The following is a 17,210-nucleotide window of genomic DNA, read 5'->3' on the forward strand; positions in this document are numbered from 1 at the left end:
ATTTCTGTGTTTCATCGTCAATAAGAAGGTCCAAGGGATACAGTAAAGCTGAAGTAAAGCATGGGAATCTAAAACTGGACTCACAGGAGAGGTTCAAATCATAGAAAGTTAGAATGTCAGTCCTCTTGTACTTGAGTCGGCATTGTGCCTTTTGTATTAAATTCGGATGCAATTTCTGTGTTTGATCGTCATTAAGAAGGTACACGGGATACAAAAAACCTGAAGTGAAGCATGTGAATCTAAAACTTGACTCACAGGAGAGGTTAATATCATAGAGTGTTCGAGTGTCAGTCCTCTTGTACATATGTCGTCATTGTGCCTTTTGTATTAAATTCGGGTACAATTTCTGTGTTTCATCGTCAATAAAAAGGTCTAAGGGATACTGTAAACCTAAAGTGAAGCATCGGAATCTAAGACTGGACTCGCAGGAGAGGTTCAAATCATAGGGAGTTAGAGTGTCAGGCCTCTTTTACTTAAGTCGGCATTGTGCCTATTGTATTTAATTCTGTTGCAATTTCTGTGTTTCATCGTCAACAAGACGGTTCAAGGGATACAGTAAACCTGAAGTGAAGCATCGGAATCTAAAACTGGACTCACATGATAGTTTCAAATCACAGACAGTTAGAGTGTCAGTCCTCTTGTACTTAAGTCGGCATTGTGCCTTTTGCATTAAATTCGGATGCAATTTCTGTGTTTCATCGTCAATAAGATGGTCCAAGGGATACAGTAAACCTGAAGTGAAGCAAATGAATCTAAAACTGGTCTCACAGGAGTGGTTCAAATCATAGAAAGTTAGAGTGTCAGTCCTCTTGTACTTAAGTCGGCAATGTGCCTTTGGTATTAAATTCGGATGCAATTTCTGTGTTTCATCGTCAATAAGAATTTCCAAGGGATACAGTAAAACTGAAGTGAAGCATCGGAATCTAAAACTGGACTCACAGGAGAGGTTCAAATCATAGAAAGTTAGGGTGTCAGTCCTCTTGTACTTAAGTCGGCATTGTGTCTTTTGTATTAAATTCGGATGTAATATCTGTGTTTCATCGACAATAAGAAGGTCCAAGAGATACAGTAAACCTGAGGTGAAGCATCGGAATCTAAAACGGGACTCGCAGGAGAGGTTCAAATCAAAGGAAGTTAGAGTGTCAGTCCTCTTGTACTTAAGTCGGCATTGTGTCTTTTGTATTAAATTCGGATGTAATATCTGTGTTTCATCGACAATAAGAAGGTCCAAGGGATACAGTAAACCTGAGGTGAAGCATCGGAATCTAAAACGGGACTCGCAAGAGAGGTTCAAATCATAGAAAGTTAGAGTGTCAGTCCTCGTGTACTTATGTCGGCATTGTGCCTTTTGTATTAAATTCGGATGCAATTTCTGTGTTTCATCGTCAATAAGAAGGTCCAAGGGATACAGCAAGTCTGAAGTGAAGCATCGGAATCTAAAACTGGACTTACAGGAGAGGTTCAAATCATAGAGAGTTAGAGTTTCAGTCCTCTTGTACTTGAGTCGGCATTGTGCCTTTTGTATTAAATTTGGATACAATTTCTGTGTTTCATCGTCAATACGAAGGTCCAAGGGATACAGTAAAACTGAAGTAAAGCATCGGAATCTAAATTTGGACTCACAGGAGATGTTCAAATCATAGAAAGTTAGAGTGTCAGTCCTCTTGTTCTTAATTCGGCATTGTGCCTTTTGTATTAAATTCGGATGCAATTTCTGTGTTTTATCGTCAATAAGAAGGTCAAAGGAATACAGTAAACCTGAAATGAAGCATCGGAATCTACAACTGGACTCACAGGAGAGGTTCAAATCATAGAAAGTTAGAGTGTCAGTCGTCTTGTACTTAAGTCGGCAATGTGCCTTTTGTATTAAATTCGGATGCAATTTCTGTGTTTGATCATCAACAAGAAGGTCCAAGGGATACATTAAACCTGAAGTGAAGCATCAGAATCTAAAACTGGACTCACATGATAGGTTCAAATCACAGACAGTTAGAGTGTCAGTCCTCTTGTACTTAAGTCGGCATTGTGCCTTTTGCATTAAATTCGGATGCATTTTCTGTGTTTCATCGTCAATAAGATGGTCCAAGGGATACAGTAAACCTGAAGTGAAGCAAATGAATCTAAAACTGGTCTCACAGGAGAGGTTCAAATCATAGAAAGTTAGAGTGTCAGTCCTCTTGTACTTAAGTCGGCAATGTGCCTTTGGTATTAAATTCGGATGCAATTTCTGTGTTTCATCGTCAATAAGAATTTCCAAGGGATACAGTAAAACTGAAGTGAAGCATCGGAATCTAAAACTGGACTCACAGGAGAGGTTCAAATCATAGAAAGTTAGGGTGTCAGTCCTCTTGTACTTAAGTCGGCATTGTGTCTTTTGTATTAAATTCGGATGTAATATCTGTGTTTCATCGACAATAAGAAGGTCCAAGGGATACAGTAAACCTGAGGTGAAGCATCGGAATCTAAAACGGGACTCGCAGGAGAGGTTCAACTCAAAGAAAGTTACAGTGTCAGTCCTCTTGTACTTAGGTCGGCATTGTGTCTTTTGTATTAAATTCGGATGTAATATCTGTGTTTCATCGACAATAAGAAGGTCCAAGGGATACAGTAAACCTGAGGTGAAGCATCGGAATCTAAAACGGGACTCGCAAGAGAGGTTCAAATCATAGAAAGTTAGAGTGTCAGTCCTCGTGTACTTATGTCGGCATTGTGCCTTTTGTATTAAATTCGGATGCAATTTCTGTGTTTCATCGTCAATAAGAAGGTCCAAGGGATACAGCAAGTCTGAAGTGAAGCATCGGAATCTAAAACTGGACTTACAGGAGAGGTTCAAATCATAGAGAGTTAGAGTTTCAGTCGTCTTGTACTTGAGTCGGCATTGTGCCTTTTGTATTAAATTTGGATACAATTTCTGTGTTTCATCGACAATACGAAGGTCCAAGGGATACAGTAAAACTGAAGTAAAGCATCGGAATCTAAATTTGGACTCACAGGAGATGTTCAAATCATAGAAAGTTAGAGTGTCAGTCCTCTTGTTCTTAATTCGGCATTGTGCCTTTTGTATTAAATTCGGATGCAATTTCTGTGTTTTATCGTCAATAAGAAGGTCCAAGGAATACAGTAAACCTGAAGTGAAGCATCGGAAACTAAAACTGGACTCACAGGAGAGGTTCAAATCATACAGAGTTAGAGTGTCAGTCCTCTTGTACTTAAGTCGGCATTGTGCCTTTTGCATTAAATTCAGGTGCAATATGTGTGTTTCATCGTGAATAAGAAGGTCCAAGGGAAACAGTTAACCTGAAGTGAAGCATCGGAATCTAAAACTGGACTCACAGGAGATATTAAAATAATAGAGAGTTAGAGTGTCAGTACTCTTGTACTAAAGTCGGCATTCTGCCTTTTATATTAAATTCGGATGCAATATCTGTGTTTCATCGTCAATAAGAAGGTCCAAGGGATACAGTAAACCTGAAGTGAAGCATCGGAATCTAAAACTGGACTCACAGGAGAGGTTCAGATCATAGAGAGTTAGAGTGTCAGTCCTCTTTTACTTAAGTCGGCATTGTGCCTTTTGTATTATATTCCGATGCAATTTCTGTGTTTCATCGTCAATAATAAGGTCCAAGTGGTACAGAAAACCTGAAGTGAAGCATCGGAATCTAATACTGGACTCACAGAAGAGGTTCAAATCATAGAGAGTTAGCGTGTCAGTCGTCTTGTACTTAAGTCGGCATTGTGCCTTCTGTATTAAATTCGGATGCAATTTCTGTGTTTCATCGTCAATAAGAAGGTCCAAGGTATACAGTAACCTGAAGTGAATTATCAGAATCTAAAACCGGACTCACAGGAGATGTTCAAATCATAGAAAGTTAGAGTGTCAGTCCTCTTTTACTTAAGTCGGCATTGTGTCTTTTATATTAAATTCGGATGTAATATCTGTGTTTCGTCGACAATAAGAAGGTCCAAGGGATACAGTAAACCTGAGGTGAAGCATCGGAATCTAAAACAGGACTCACAGGAGAGGTTCAAATCATAGAAAGTTAGAGTGTCAATCCTCTTGTACTTAAGTCGGCATTGTGCCTTTTGTATTAAATTCGGATGCAATTTCTGTGTTTCAACGTCAATGAGAAGGTCCCACGGATACAGTAAACCTGAAGTGAAGCATCGGAATCTAAAACTGGACTCACAGGAGAGGTTCAAATCATGCAAAGTTAGAGTGTCAGTCCTCTTGTACTTCAGTCGGCATTGTGCCTTTTGTATTAAATTCGGATGCAATTTCCGTGTTTCATCGTCAATAAGAAGGCCCAAGGTATACAGTAACCTGAAGTGAAGCATCGGAATCTAAAACCGGACTCACAGGAGATGTTCAAATCATACAAAGTTAGACTGTCAGTCCTCTTGTACTTAAGTCGGCATTGTGCCTTTTGTATTAAATTCGGATGCAATTTCTGTGTTTCATCGTCAATAAGAAGGTCCAAGGGTTACAGTAAACCTGAAGTGAAGCATCGGAATCTAAAACTGGACTCACAGGAGAGGTTCAAATCATAGAGAGTTAGAGTGTCAGTCCTCTTGTACTTAAGTAGGCATTGTGCCTTTTGTATTAAATTCGGATGCAATTTCTGTGTTACATCGTCAATAAGAAGGTCCAAGTGATACAGTAAGCCTGAAGTGAAGCATCGGAATCTAAAACTGGACTCACAGGAGAGGTTCAAATCATAGAATGTTAGAGTGTCAGTCCTCTTGTACTTAAGTCGGCATTTTGCCTTTTGTATTAAATTCGGATGCAATTTTTGTGTATCATCGTAAATAAGAAGGTCCAAGGGATACAGTAAACCTGATTTGAAGCAATGGAATCTAAAAGTGGACTCACTGGAGAGGTTCAAATCATAGAGAGTTACAGTGTCAGTCCTCTTGTACTTAAGTCGGCATTGTGCCTTTTGTAATAAATTCGGATGCAATTTCTGTGTTTCATCATCAATAAGAAGATCCAAGGGTTACAGTAAACCTGAAGTGAAACATCGGAATCTAAAACTGGACTCACAGGAGAGGTTCAAATCATAGAGAGTTAGAGTGTCAGTCCTCTTGTACTGAAGTCGCCATTATGCCTTTTGTATTAAATTCGGATGCAATTTCTGTGTTTCATCGTCAATAACAAGGTCCAAGGGATACAGTAAACCTGAGGTGAAGCATCGGAATCTAAAACGGGACTCACAGGAGCGGTTCAAATCATAGGAAGTTAGAGTGTCAGTCCTCTTTAACTTAAGTCGGCATTTTGCCTTTTGTATTAAATTCGGATGCAATTTCTGTGTTTCATCGTCAATAAGAATGTCCAAGGGATACAGTAAACCTGAAGTGAAGCATCGGAATCTAAGACTGGACTCACAGGAGAGGTTCAAATCATAGAGAGTTAGAGTGTCAGTCCTCTTGTACTTAAGTCGGCATTATGCCTTTTGTATTAAATTCGGATGCAATTTCTGTGTTTCATCGTCAATAAGAATAAAAAAGGGATACAGTAAACCTGAAGTGAAGCATCGAAATCTAAAACTGGACTCACAGGAGAGATTCAAATCATAGGGAGTTAGAGTGTCAGTCCTCTTGTACTTAAGTCGGCATTGTGCCTCTTGTATTAAATTCGGATGCGATTTCTGTGTTTCATCGTCAATTTGAAGGTCCAAGGTATACAGTAAACCTGAAGTGAAGCATCGGAATCTAAAACTGGACTCACAGGAGCGGTTCAAATCATAGAGAGTTAGAGTGTCAGTCCTCTTGTACTTAAGTCGGCATTGTGTCTTTTGTATTAAATTCGGATGTAATATCTGTGTTTCATCGACAATAAGAAGGTCCAACGGATACAGTGAACCTGAGGTGAAGCATCGGAATCTAAAACGGGACTCACAGGAGAGGTTCAAATCATAGAATGTTAGAGTGTCAGTCCTCTTGTACTTAAGTCGGCATTTTGCCTTTTGTATTAAATTCGGATGCAATTTTTGTGTATCATCGTCAATAAGAAGGTCCAAGGGATACAGTAAACCTGATTTGAAGCAATGGAATCTAAAAGTGGACTCACTGGAGAGGTTCAAATCATAGAGAGTTACAGTGTCAGTCCTCTTGTACTTAAGCCGGCATTGTGCCTTTTGTAATAAATTCGGATGCAATTTCTGTGTTTCATCGTCAATAAGAAGATCCAAGGGATACAGTAAACCTGAAGTGAAACATCGGAATCTAAAACTGGACTCACAGGAGAGGTTCAAATCATAGAGAGTTAGAGTGTCAGTCCTCTTGTACTGAAGTCGCCATTATGCCTTCTGTATTAAATTCGGATGCAATTTCTGTGTTTCATCGTCAATGACAAGGTCCAAGGGATACAGTAAACCTGAGGTGAAGCATCGGAATCTAAAACGGGACTCACAGGAGCGGTTCAAATCATAGAAAGTTAGAGTGTCAGTCCTCTTTTACTTAAGTCGGCATTTTGCCTTTTGTATCAAATTCGGATGCAATTTCTGTGTTACATCGTCAATAAGAAGGTCCAAGTGATACAGTAAGCCTGAAGTGAAGCATCGGAATCTAAAACTGGACTCACAGGAGAGGTTCAAATCATAGAATGTTAGAGTTGTAAGTAGGCTGTTTATGTTTTCTCTATGTAAGTAGGCTGTTTATGTTTTCTCTATGTAAGTAGGCTGTTTATGTTTTCTCTATGTAAGTAGGCTGTTTATGTTTTCTCTATGTAAGTAGGCTGTTTATGTTTTCTTATTGGCAACATTACGTAGCGCTCAATATGAAAATCACTGGCTGTGCTGTGTGCAGTCTGTGGCTAGTTTGCATTGTTGTAATACTCGCCATTGTAGTGTTAGGCAGCTGGCTGTGAACAGCGCGTAGCGTTGCGCAGTTGGAGGTGAGCCGCCAGCAGTGGTGGATGTGGGGAGAGAGATGGCGGAGTTTTTAAATTTGTCATGAACTGCTATATTTATATATGATGATATCAAGGTAAATACATTGTTTGTTCTCTATTAATATCTTTCATTTGCTAACTATCCCTATCAGTAGTTAGTGCCTTCCATAGTTTGAATCTTTTATTTAGCTGGCAGTAGTGGCGCTCGCTGTATTGCAGTAGCTTGAGCAGCGAAGATTTTTGTGAGGTAAGTGATTTGTGAAAGGTATAGTTTAATGTTAGTCAGGGCCATTCTTTTGTAGGGAATTTTGAAAGTCAGATTGCGTTGCGCTAACAAAATATTGTGTGTCAGTTTAAGCACAGTCTTGTATAATTGTTTAAAGGGGAAGTTTCATATGTCGACCCTTAGCCGAGGATACCTCACTGGAATCTTCTGATTTTTTGTTGTAGTTTGTGTAATTAGTGTAGATTTTGTTTATTGCTAGCGCGTAATTGTAGAGAAAATCTCCTTTGTAGTTGCAGTCTTTCATTGTTGTACAGTAAAACAGTTGTGGCATGCATATAGATTTGCACCAAGTATTTCGCAGCTGTAATTAACTAGATATAATTTTCAGTGTTATGTTAATGTGTTCTCTTATTTTTGCTCTTCAAATTGTGTTTTTCTGTGCTGTCGTGTGAAATACTGTGACAATAATGGCGTGTGAAAAACGTAATACTAGGCTCCAAAGTAAACTGAGAAATGACAGTGAAGACGAAGGCAGTGTGTTAGCGCCACCGAGTAATGAATTAACTGATGTTCAAAGTAGTAATTTGGTAATTGCGCATAGGGAAATGGAGCGGGCGGCAAACAATGGTGTAGACAGTGAAACAGGTAGTGAACAGGGAAGCGTTATCGATCAATTGGTCGGCAACAGCTCGCCTCAGGAATCGGGAATGACAGAACACAATATTGCAAATACTGTAGATTCAGGTTTTGCGTCCTCACCGTTTTCTCAAATAAGTCAAGACACATTTTCAGCTTGTCAAAATGTGAATGTTGCCGGTGCAAATGCACTGCCGAAAAGAGTAGAGGAACAGATTCCAGACACTAATGCATTGTTATTACAACTAATGCAACAAATGGAACAAAATCAGAGACAAACACAGCAAAAGCTGCAAAAGTTAGACACATTGGAACAAAATCAGAGACAAACACAGCAACAGTTAGACACAGTGGAACAAAATCTCAAAAAGTTAGACACAGTGCAACAAAATCTCAAAAAGTTAGACTCATTGGAACAAACTCTCGAACAAACACGTGAGGATTTAACTGCTGAGTTACATAACATTGAATCGAAATGTCAAAAAGTCTGTAATGACGTAAAAACTCAAATTTGTGAGCATTTTCAACCTATTTTTTCGCGTCATGAAAATGCATTACAGAATCACGAAGCAGCCATAAAAGAACTGCAAATTATTGTTCATGAAAATCATGAGACCTTGCAAGCTAAATTTGACTCAGTTGCATCTACCGATTCGGTTACGCAACTTGCAAAAACTCAGGAAAACTTTAAGGACACAGTAGATACTCTGAAACTTGGTTCAGAAAAACACACTGAAGAAATAAGTACACTATCGGAGAAAGTAGCCGAACTTTCGGATCAGGTCACTAACTTATCTACAAAGGTAGATGATGATCTGAATGACACAAGACCCGTAGCCTTCACTGACACAGAAGAGTATGAACAAATAAGAAAATTCAAACAAAATCAGAATCAAATTAATACACAACACCAAAGAGAAATCCGGGAAGTACAAGATCAGCTGTCACAGGTAATACAAGAATTACGTATTTCAGAGGACACTCGCGCTCCAACACGGGAAGAGGGACTTAGAAACACGGAAAAGCCGCAAAATAATAACACAGGGCATTTCGGAAATTATGAAAGAAATTGGCAATGTGCACCGAATTTTGAGATGGAACGGCCGACACGACCTAACAATGACCGATATGCGACTCGCCGACATGACGATTTTGACTATAAGCTGTTCATTACTACACGTAAATTCAAAACATTTAAGAATTCTGGCAACGACATTCATCCACAAGCATGGCTCCATCAATTTTCTCATTGTTTTCCTCCCAACTGGTCATTGGAGCACAGATTAGAATTTATGTGTGGCTACTTAGAGAATGAACCAGCTGTGAGAATGCGATCGGTCATTCACGATTGCCACAGTGAAGGAGAATTTTACCATGCCTTCCTCTCAGCATATTGGTCGCAAGCTACACAAGACCGCGTAAAACATGGCATCATAATGATGAAACATTTCGAACAATCTGAATTCTCCAGTCTTGTGAAATATTTTGAAGACATGTTGCACAAGAATCAGTACCTGACAAACCCATACAGCCCCTCAGAACTCATCCGCATTTGCTTAATCAAATTACCTGAACATTTACGACATATTATTTTGGCAGGACGTTGCAAAGACGACATTGAAGCTTTTCAGGGACTGTTACAAGAACTGGAAAGTGACACTGACAATCGCGGAACGCGAAAACAAGGACACAACAATTACAGGTCACATCCGTCACAATTCCGTGACGACAGAAACAATAACTGGACACGACAGGTCTATTCTTACAACGCAAATCGTGACCAAAATAGACACCACCCGTACGACAACCGTTGGCAGAGTAATAATAGTCACAGAGAAAGATCGCATTTCCGTTGTAATGACTATCACAGAGACAATCAGAGAAACAGACAATATGGGAACCAAAACAAGTATTATCAAGGGAGGCAGAATAACTTCAGACGCAACAGTTCGGCGCAGAGTTACGATTCAGGGAGAAATTCTCCACCACATGACCGACAAACAAGAAACTATGTAAACTACCGACAAAACGACAGACGTGAATTTCATCAGAACTGGCGGGATTCTAACAGAGCTGGGCCTTCTCGTCAGAATGAATTTGTAGAAGTTAGGTCTCCTAATCCCAATAACGGCGCGCGCCAACAAAGAGACAGACAATGACTCGCACAGCAGGCACCCACGTGCGCCGGCTGGCTCAGAGAAAAATAACATAGACGCTAACCTGTGAAAAATTCCAGTATTCTTTACCGACGTATACTGCATGATAATTGCGTTCAAGCTGAAATTCTGAGTACTTTGAAGAGTAAAAGATTGTACCACATTTCACATGTAAAACCGTTTATTGAAAGATAATCTGCTTTTTAACTTTGTCATTGCCATAAAACTTTTCACTTTACATTACTAGTATGCTTGTCAGACTTAGAATCTGTTAACATGTAACAATGTTTGAAGTTAAATATCCAGTCAAGAACCAAGAGAACTTATTGAAACAGAAATTACGAATGCATTGTTATAGTGAACAGACGTCACAGTGTTATTGTGTGTGTACATTCTTGCTTGTTAGTTGCACGATTATGGAACGTCTATAAGGCTTACATACTTAGAACATTTACCAGTACTGCTAATGAGATTTTAATGTAACATTTTGGTTTACTTGAAAATACATTCTGGGTTTAAAGTACTTTCTGTGAGATACCAGAGAACACAGTGGTTAGTTTATGTGACAGCCACATGATGTTATCACGACGCTACTAATGAGTGACAATTCACAATGTTGCTTTTGCAGTGTATCTGTTTTATATCTGCACAGTTTTCTGAATTCTTCTAGGAAGAAAAACACGTTTTAGTAGTAACTTTTGTGGTATAGCAACAATGAGACAGCCTTTTTCGTGGCATAACAATACGTTACTGTACAGTACTTTCTTCATCACAACAATAAGCGTAATAACTACGATATCTATACGCAAAGCATTTCACTTTTGTGTATTATGAGGTAAGTACATTGACTTATGCAGAACTTAGCTTTCGGAGGACGATAACTACGACACTTCCACATAGATTATGTTGCAACAAGACGCACATTTAGCGCTACAGTACACGTATTTGAGTGATTAATTTTGTACTAAAAACATTTATTTTTAAAGATTTTTGAATTACAAATAAAGTTTTCCGTGATATATTTCATTCTATTGCTGTAATCTGTAACACCTGAGGGTATAATTACATTAATCCTCAGGGGGGTACACGCTTACTTTGTGTACCATGTGTGTGGCAACCACAAGGAACCCTAGCTAATATGGTATTTGCTTATACAACTTTACACATCGGTACCATATTTCTCTAACACACAAATTACACAGCTATCTGATCATTTAACTGAGCGAGACAAACATTTATTTTACTACGTCAGTGACACATGTTTACGTAATTACACCGTTGGATAACTTCACACTTATGAAACTGTATTTTATCTGTACTTTGTAAACTGTTCATATTTTTTCGGAATCATTGTGATACTATGAGAGCTTTGAATGATGTATTTGGTAAGGGAGCATGATTTTAAAGTACGTTTGAGGCAGATGACACTTTTGACATGAGCAGAGAATTTTCTTTAGGTTTGGAGTTATTGCAGAAAGCTACGACGATTTTGAGATTTGACTGAGGTGTTATGATGTTATTTTTACGACGACGATGTGTATTATGTTGCTGAGGTATGTTTATGATTAATAGGCTGAGGCTATATAATGACGAAATATTGACGAGTGTCGATGGATACGTATATGTGTAATAAGGTAAGGAGTAATGAATAGTGGGTAGGGACTCTTGACTTGTGAAACAGGATGTTGGAAACCAAGAAACGTACTTTAAGAGTTATGAAATGTGTGTGTATATTCGTGAATGTATTACAATGCAGACGAAAATTTTTTTGGACACTGTTATATCAATAGCATGTTGTTTCTACAGATTTGTAACGCAAATTCTTGACCTGTGAAATATTTTTATATCAGACTGTCACTTTAGCGGTAAATATTTCCGTAAGAAAGTTAAGTGACCACCTGCACGTAATGCGTCGCGGGCACCCAGCTGTGTCAGACGCCTGGAGAAAAAGCCATTATTGCGAGCCCTTTTCAGCGGCACAGGTAGAAAAAAAAAAGAAAGGGAAGGCCATTGTACGCGCTACTGACATCTCCTTGTTGAAAGCATACTGTGGAGCTCGTAATTTATGATATTTACTGAAATGCCTAATGAAACGATGAGAAACATTTCACAGCTATTGCCTTGCTAGTTAAGAAAAATGCCATATGGCTTGCTTTATGTATTTATTTACACATTTTGTTTAATATCAAGTTTCTAGCTGCACTGCAGCATTGGTTAAAATAAAATTTAATATATGTACTAATATAAATATTTTATGCCTACAGATCCAGTAAATAATTTTATGATCTATCCAAAACAAATGAGGGGTAACTTATCTACTAGCGTAAGTTTTTGTGATGCATCACTCTAATGTTAAGATGTGACATAGGTATTAGACATGGCCATTTTAGTGTAATATTTTTTCTGCTTGCGCTATGTCATGTTTAGGTATAAGTTGCTGCTGTTTGCCAGGCATAGTGTTATTGAATTTGACTTTTGCTCATTTATGCTGCTAGCTTTGCCAATTTGCATTTTTTTGCATTGCTGTTTGTGTTGATTTGTTATGTGATGCTGCATTGCCTCGTCCCTTAGTTTAGCATCTGAGCTCAGTAGATTTAAGTTAGCTTAAGAGGGGGTAGCCTCTAAGAGAATGAGTTGCGATGAATTGGAAGAAATGCATTGAGAAAACAGGTTTAGGTAGGATTTTCTTGGAAATAAATGTTGAGGTACGAAATGTGTGAACATTTAAATACAGAAAGCATGCTTAGATAGAATTTTTTTGGTGGAAACAACGGATGAAATAAAAGGAAAGATATATGAAGTTTTAGGTTGGACTGCAGTACCAAATGTTACACTGAAAACGAACCCTGTCCTTTCCTATTGGTGTTATCCCACTATGTGTTTGTGTACCCTTGAGTATTTGTTTTCTTCCTGTCTCCGTGTACTGTTTCATAGAATTTTTTTCTCTTCTAATACTAAGCTATATTCACTATGAGGAGGAATACTGTTATCCTCAAATATAAGTTGCATTAATAATATGTTATTTTCTTTGTAAAGTTGTTTACAATTCTGTTCTGTTTCAATGTTCATGTGTGAAATTAATGTTTCGAAAACTATTCTCATTATTTTATGTATGTACTTATGTCACTATTTTTGTAACACTGATGTATATGTTTATTTCTATTCTTTTGTAAAGCCTGTACTACAAATGTTATCTGTATTATTATGTTTTAATGATGTTTTCTGTATCTTTGTAATTGTATTCTCATGTTATAAAATTGTACTTGTCACCAGTTCATGATATTATTAACTTGTTAGTTACATTTCACTGCACACGTTTCTGTTGGTCATAGTATATGGACAATATGTGAGAAGTAGGGACTGTTAGTGTTTGCAAGTGTGTTAATAATTCAGCAAGGGACTGGATAACAGCATTGCTGGTTCTAAGGACAATTCCAAAAACTTTGTGAGTGCACAAGTGGTGGTTTATGGACTTGCTATATTCTCCGCAAGACTCTTCAGTGGTGATTGTGCACCTGCACAGTCACAACAGATGGCTGCTGGCTATCTCTACAAGGACTACAGTGGGTCTGCATCTATGATGACCCACCAACGCCATTATTTCTACAAGGACTACAGTGGGTCTGCATCTTTGATGACCCACCAATACCATTATTTCTACAAGGACTGCAGTGGGTCTGCACCTCTGGTGGCCCACCAATACCGTAATCTCTACCAGGACTACAGTGGGTCTGCTCTGTGATGACCTACCTACCAATACTCTTCAAAATTTCGACTGACTCTGCTGTGGGTTTGCTCTGTTGTGGCCCATTACCTGTATGCATATCAAGAGTCAGCACTGTCTTTCCATTGGAAGGACAACACTACTTCTTCAAGACTGCATGGAAATCCACTACTTCCGTGTGCATTTTCTTTTACTGCTCAGACTTTGAGAAAAAACACTGCTATTCTACTCTTATGTACGATTAGGACTGTCTTTATGGACTGTGAGAAAATTTTAGCTTTTGACCAACATTGTATCAATAACTGTGTGCATTTGACATGTTTGTTATTGTAATTATGAAAAATTTTATCAAATCATTATTGGCCACTGCCCAAAAAATATTTTGTAAAATTTTTGTGGGGAGCATGGGGGCTATGTAAGTAGGCTGTTTATGTTTTCTCTATGTAAGTAGGCTGTTTATGTTTTCTCTATGTAAGTAGGCTGTTTATGTTTTCTCTATGTAAGTAGGCTGTTTATGTTTTCTCTATGTAAGTAGGCTGTTTATGTTTTCTTATTGGCAACATTACGTAGCGCTCAATATGAAAATCACTGGCTGTGCTGTGTGCAGTCTGTGGCTAGTTTGCATTGTTGTAATACTCGCCATTGTAGTGTTAGGCAGCTGGCTGTGAACAGCGCGTAGCGTTGCGCAGTTGGAGGTGAGCCGCCAGCAGTGGTGGATGTGGGGAGAGAGATGGCGGAGTTTTTAAATTTGTCATGAACTGCTATATTTATATATGATGATATCAAGGTAAATACATTGTTTGTTCTCTATTAATATCTTTCATTTGCTAACTATCCCTATCAGTAGTTAGTGCCTTCCATAGTTTGAATCTTTTATTTAGCTGGCAGTAGTGGCGCTCGCTGTATTGCAGTAGCTTGAGCAGCGAAGATTTTTGTGAGGTAAGTGATTTGTGAAAGGTATAGTTTAATGTTAGTCAGGGCCATTCTTTTGTAGGGAATTTTGAAAGTCAGATTGCGTTGCGCTAACAAAATATTGTGTGTCAGTTTAAGCACAGTCTTGTATAATTGTTCAAAGGGGAAGTTTCAGAGTGTCAGTCCTCTTGTACTTAAGTCGGCATTTTGCCTTTTGTATTAAATTCGGATGCAATTTCTGTGTTTCATCGTCAATAACAAGGTCCCAGGGATACAGTAAACCTGAAGTGAAGCATCGGAATCTAAAACTGGACTCACAGGTTGGGTTCAAATCATAGAATGTTAGAGTGTCAGTCCTCTTGTACTTACGTCGGCATTGTGCCTTTTGTATTAAATTCGGATGCAATATCTGTGTTTCATCGTCAATAAGAAGGTCCAAGGTATACAGTAACGTGAAGTGATGTATCGGAATCTAAATCTTTACTCACAGGAGAGGTTCAAATCATAGAAAGTTAGAGTGTCAGTCCTCTTGTACTTAAGTCGGCATTGTGCGGTTAGTATTAAATTCGGATGCAATTTCTGTGTTTCATCGTCAATAAGAATGTCCAAGGGATACAGTAAACCTGAAGTTAAGCATCGGAATCTAAGACTGGACTCACAGGAGAGGTTCAAATCATAGAGAGTTAGAGTGTCAGTCCTCTTGTACTTAAGTCGGCATTATGCCTTTTGTAATAAATTCGGATGCAATTTCTGTGTTTCATCGTCAATAAGAAGATCCAAGGGATACAGTAAACCTGAAGTGAAACATCGGAATCCAAAACTGGACTCACAGGAGAGGTTCAAATCATAGAGAGTTAGAGTGTCAGTCCTCTTGTACTGAAGTCGCCGTTATGCCTTTTGTATTAAATTCGGATGCAATTTCTGTGTTCCATCGTCAATAAAAACGTCCAAGGGATACAGTAAACCTGAGGTGAAGCATCGGAATCTAAAACGGGACTCACAGGAGCGATTCAAATCATAGAAAGTTAGAGTGTCAGTCCTCTTTTACTTAAGTCGGCATTTTGCCTTTTGTATTAAATTCGGATGCAATTTCTGTGTTTCATCGTCAATAACAAGGTCCCAGGGATACAGTAAACCTGAAGTGAAGCATCGGAATCTAAAACTGGACTCACAGGTGAGGTTCAATTCATAGAATGTTAGAGTGTCAGTCCTCTTGTACTTAAGTCGGCATTGTGCCTTTTGTATTAAATTCGGATGCAATATCTGTGTTTTATCGTCAATAAGAAGGTCCAAGGTATACAGTAACGTGAAGTGATGCATCGGAATCTAAATCTTTACTCACAGGAGAGGTTCAAATCATAGAAAGTTAGAGTGTCAGTCCTCTTGTACTTAAGTCGGCATTGTGCGGTTAGTATTAAATTCGGATGCAATTTCTGTGTTTCATCGTCAATAAGAATGTCCAAGGGATACAGTAAACCTGAAGTGAAGCATCGGAATCTAAGACTGGACTCACAGGAGAGGTTCAAATCATAGAGAGTTAGAGTGTCAGTCCTCTTGTACTTAAGTCGGCATTATGCCTTTTGTATTAAATTCGGATGCAATTTCTGAGTTTCATCGTCAATAAGAATGTCCAAGGGATACAGTAAACCTGAAGTGAAGCATCGAAATCTAAAACTGGACTCACAGGGGAGATTCAAATCATAGAAAGTTAGAGTGTCAGTCCTCTTGTACTTAAGTCGTCATTGTGCCTCTTGTTTTAAATTCGGATGCGATTTCTGTGTTTCATCGTCAATTTGAAGGTCCAAGGGATACAGTAAACCTGAAGTGAAGCATCGGAATCTAAAACTGGACTCACAGGAGCGGTTCAAATCATAGAGAGTTAGAGTGTCAGTCCTCTTGTACTTAAGTCGGCATTGTGCCTTTTGTATTAAACTTGGATGCAAGTTCTGTGTTTCATCGTCAATAAGAAGGTCCAAGGGATACAGTAAACCTGAAGTGAAGCATCGGAATCTAATATTGGACTCAAAGGAGAGGTTCAAATTATTGAAAGTTAGAGTGTCAGTCCTTTTGTACTTAAGTCGGCATTGTGCTTTTGTATTAAATTCGGATGCAATTTCTGTGTTTCATCGTCAATAACATGGTCCCACGGATACAGTAAACCTGAAGTGAAGCAACGGAATCTAAAACTGGACTCACAGGAGAGGTTCAAATCATAGAAATTTAGAGTGTCAGTCCTCCTGTACTTAAGTCGGCATTGTGCCTTTTGTATTAAATTCGGATGCTATTTCTGTGTTTTATCGTCAATAGGAAGGTCCAAGGTATACAGTAACCTGAAGTGAAGCATCGAAATTTAAAACTGAACTCACAGGAGAAGTTCAAATCATAGAGAGTTAGGGTGTCAGTCCTCTTGTACATAAGTCGGCATTATGCCTTTTGTATTAAATTCGGATGCAATTTCTGTGTTTCATCGTCAATAAGAAGGCCCAAGGTATACAGTAACCTGAAGTGAAGCATCGGAATATGAAACCGGACTCACAGGAGATGTTCAAATCATAGAAAGTTAGAGTGTCAGTCCTCTTGTACTTAAGTCGGCATTGTACCTTTTGTATTAAATTCGGATGTAATATCTGTGTTTCATCGACAATAAGAAGGGTCAACGGATACAGT

The sequence above is a fragment of the Schistocerca americana genome, chromosome X, assembly GCF_021461395.2.
Source record: "Schistocerca americana isolate TAMUIC-IGC-003095 chromosome X, iqSchAmer2.1, whole genome shotgun sequence".
Classification (NCBI taxonomy): domain Eukaryota; kingdom Metazoa; phylum Arthropoda; class Insecta; order Orthoptera; family Acrididae; genus Schistocerca; species Schistocerca americana.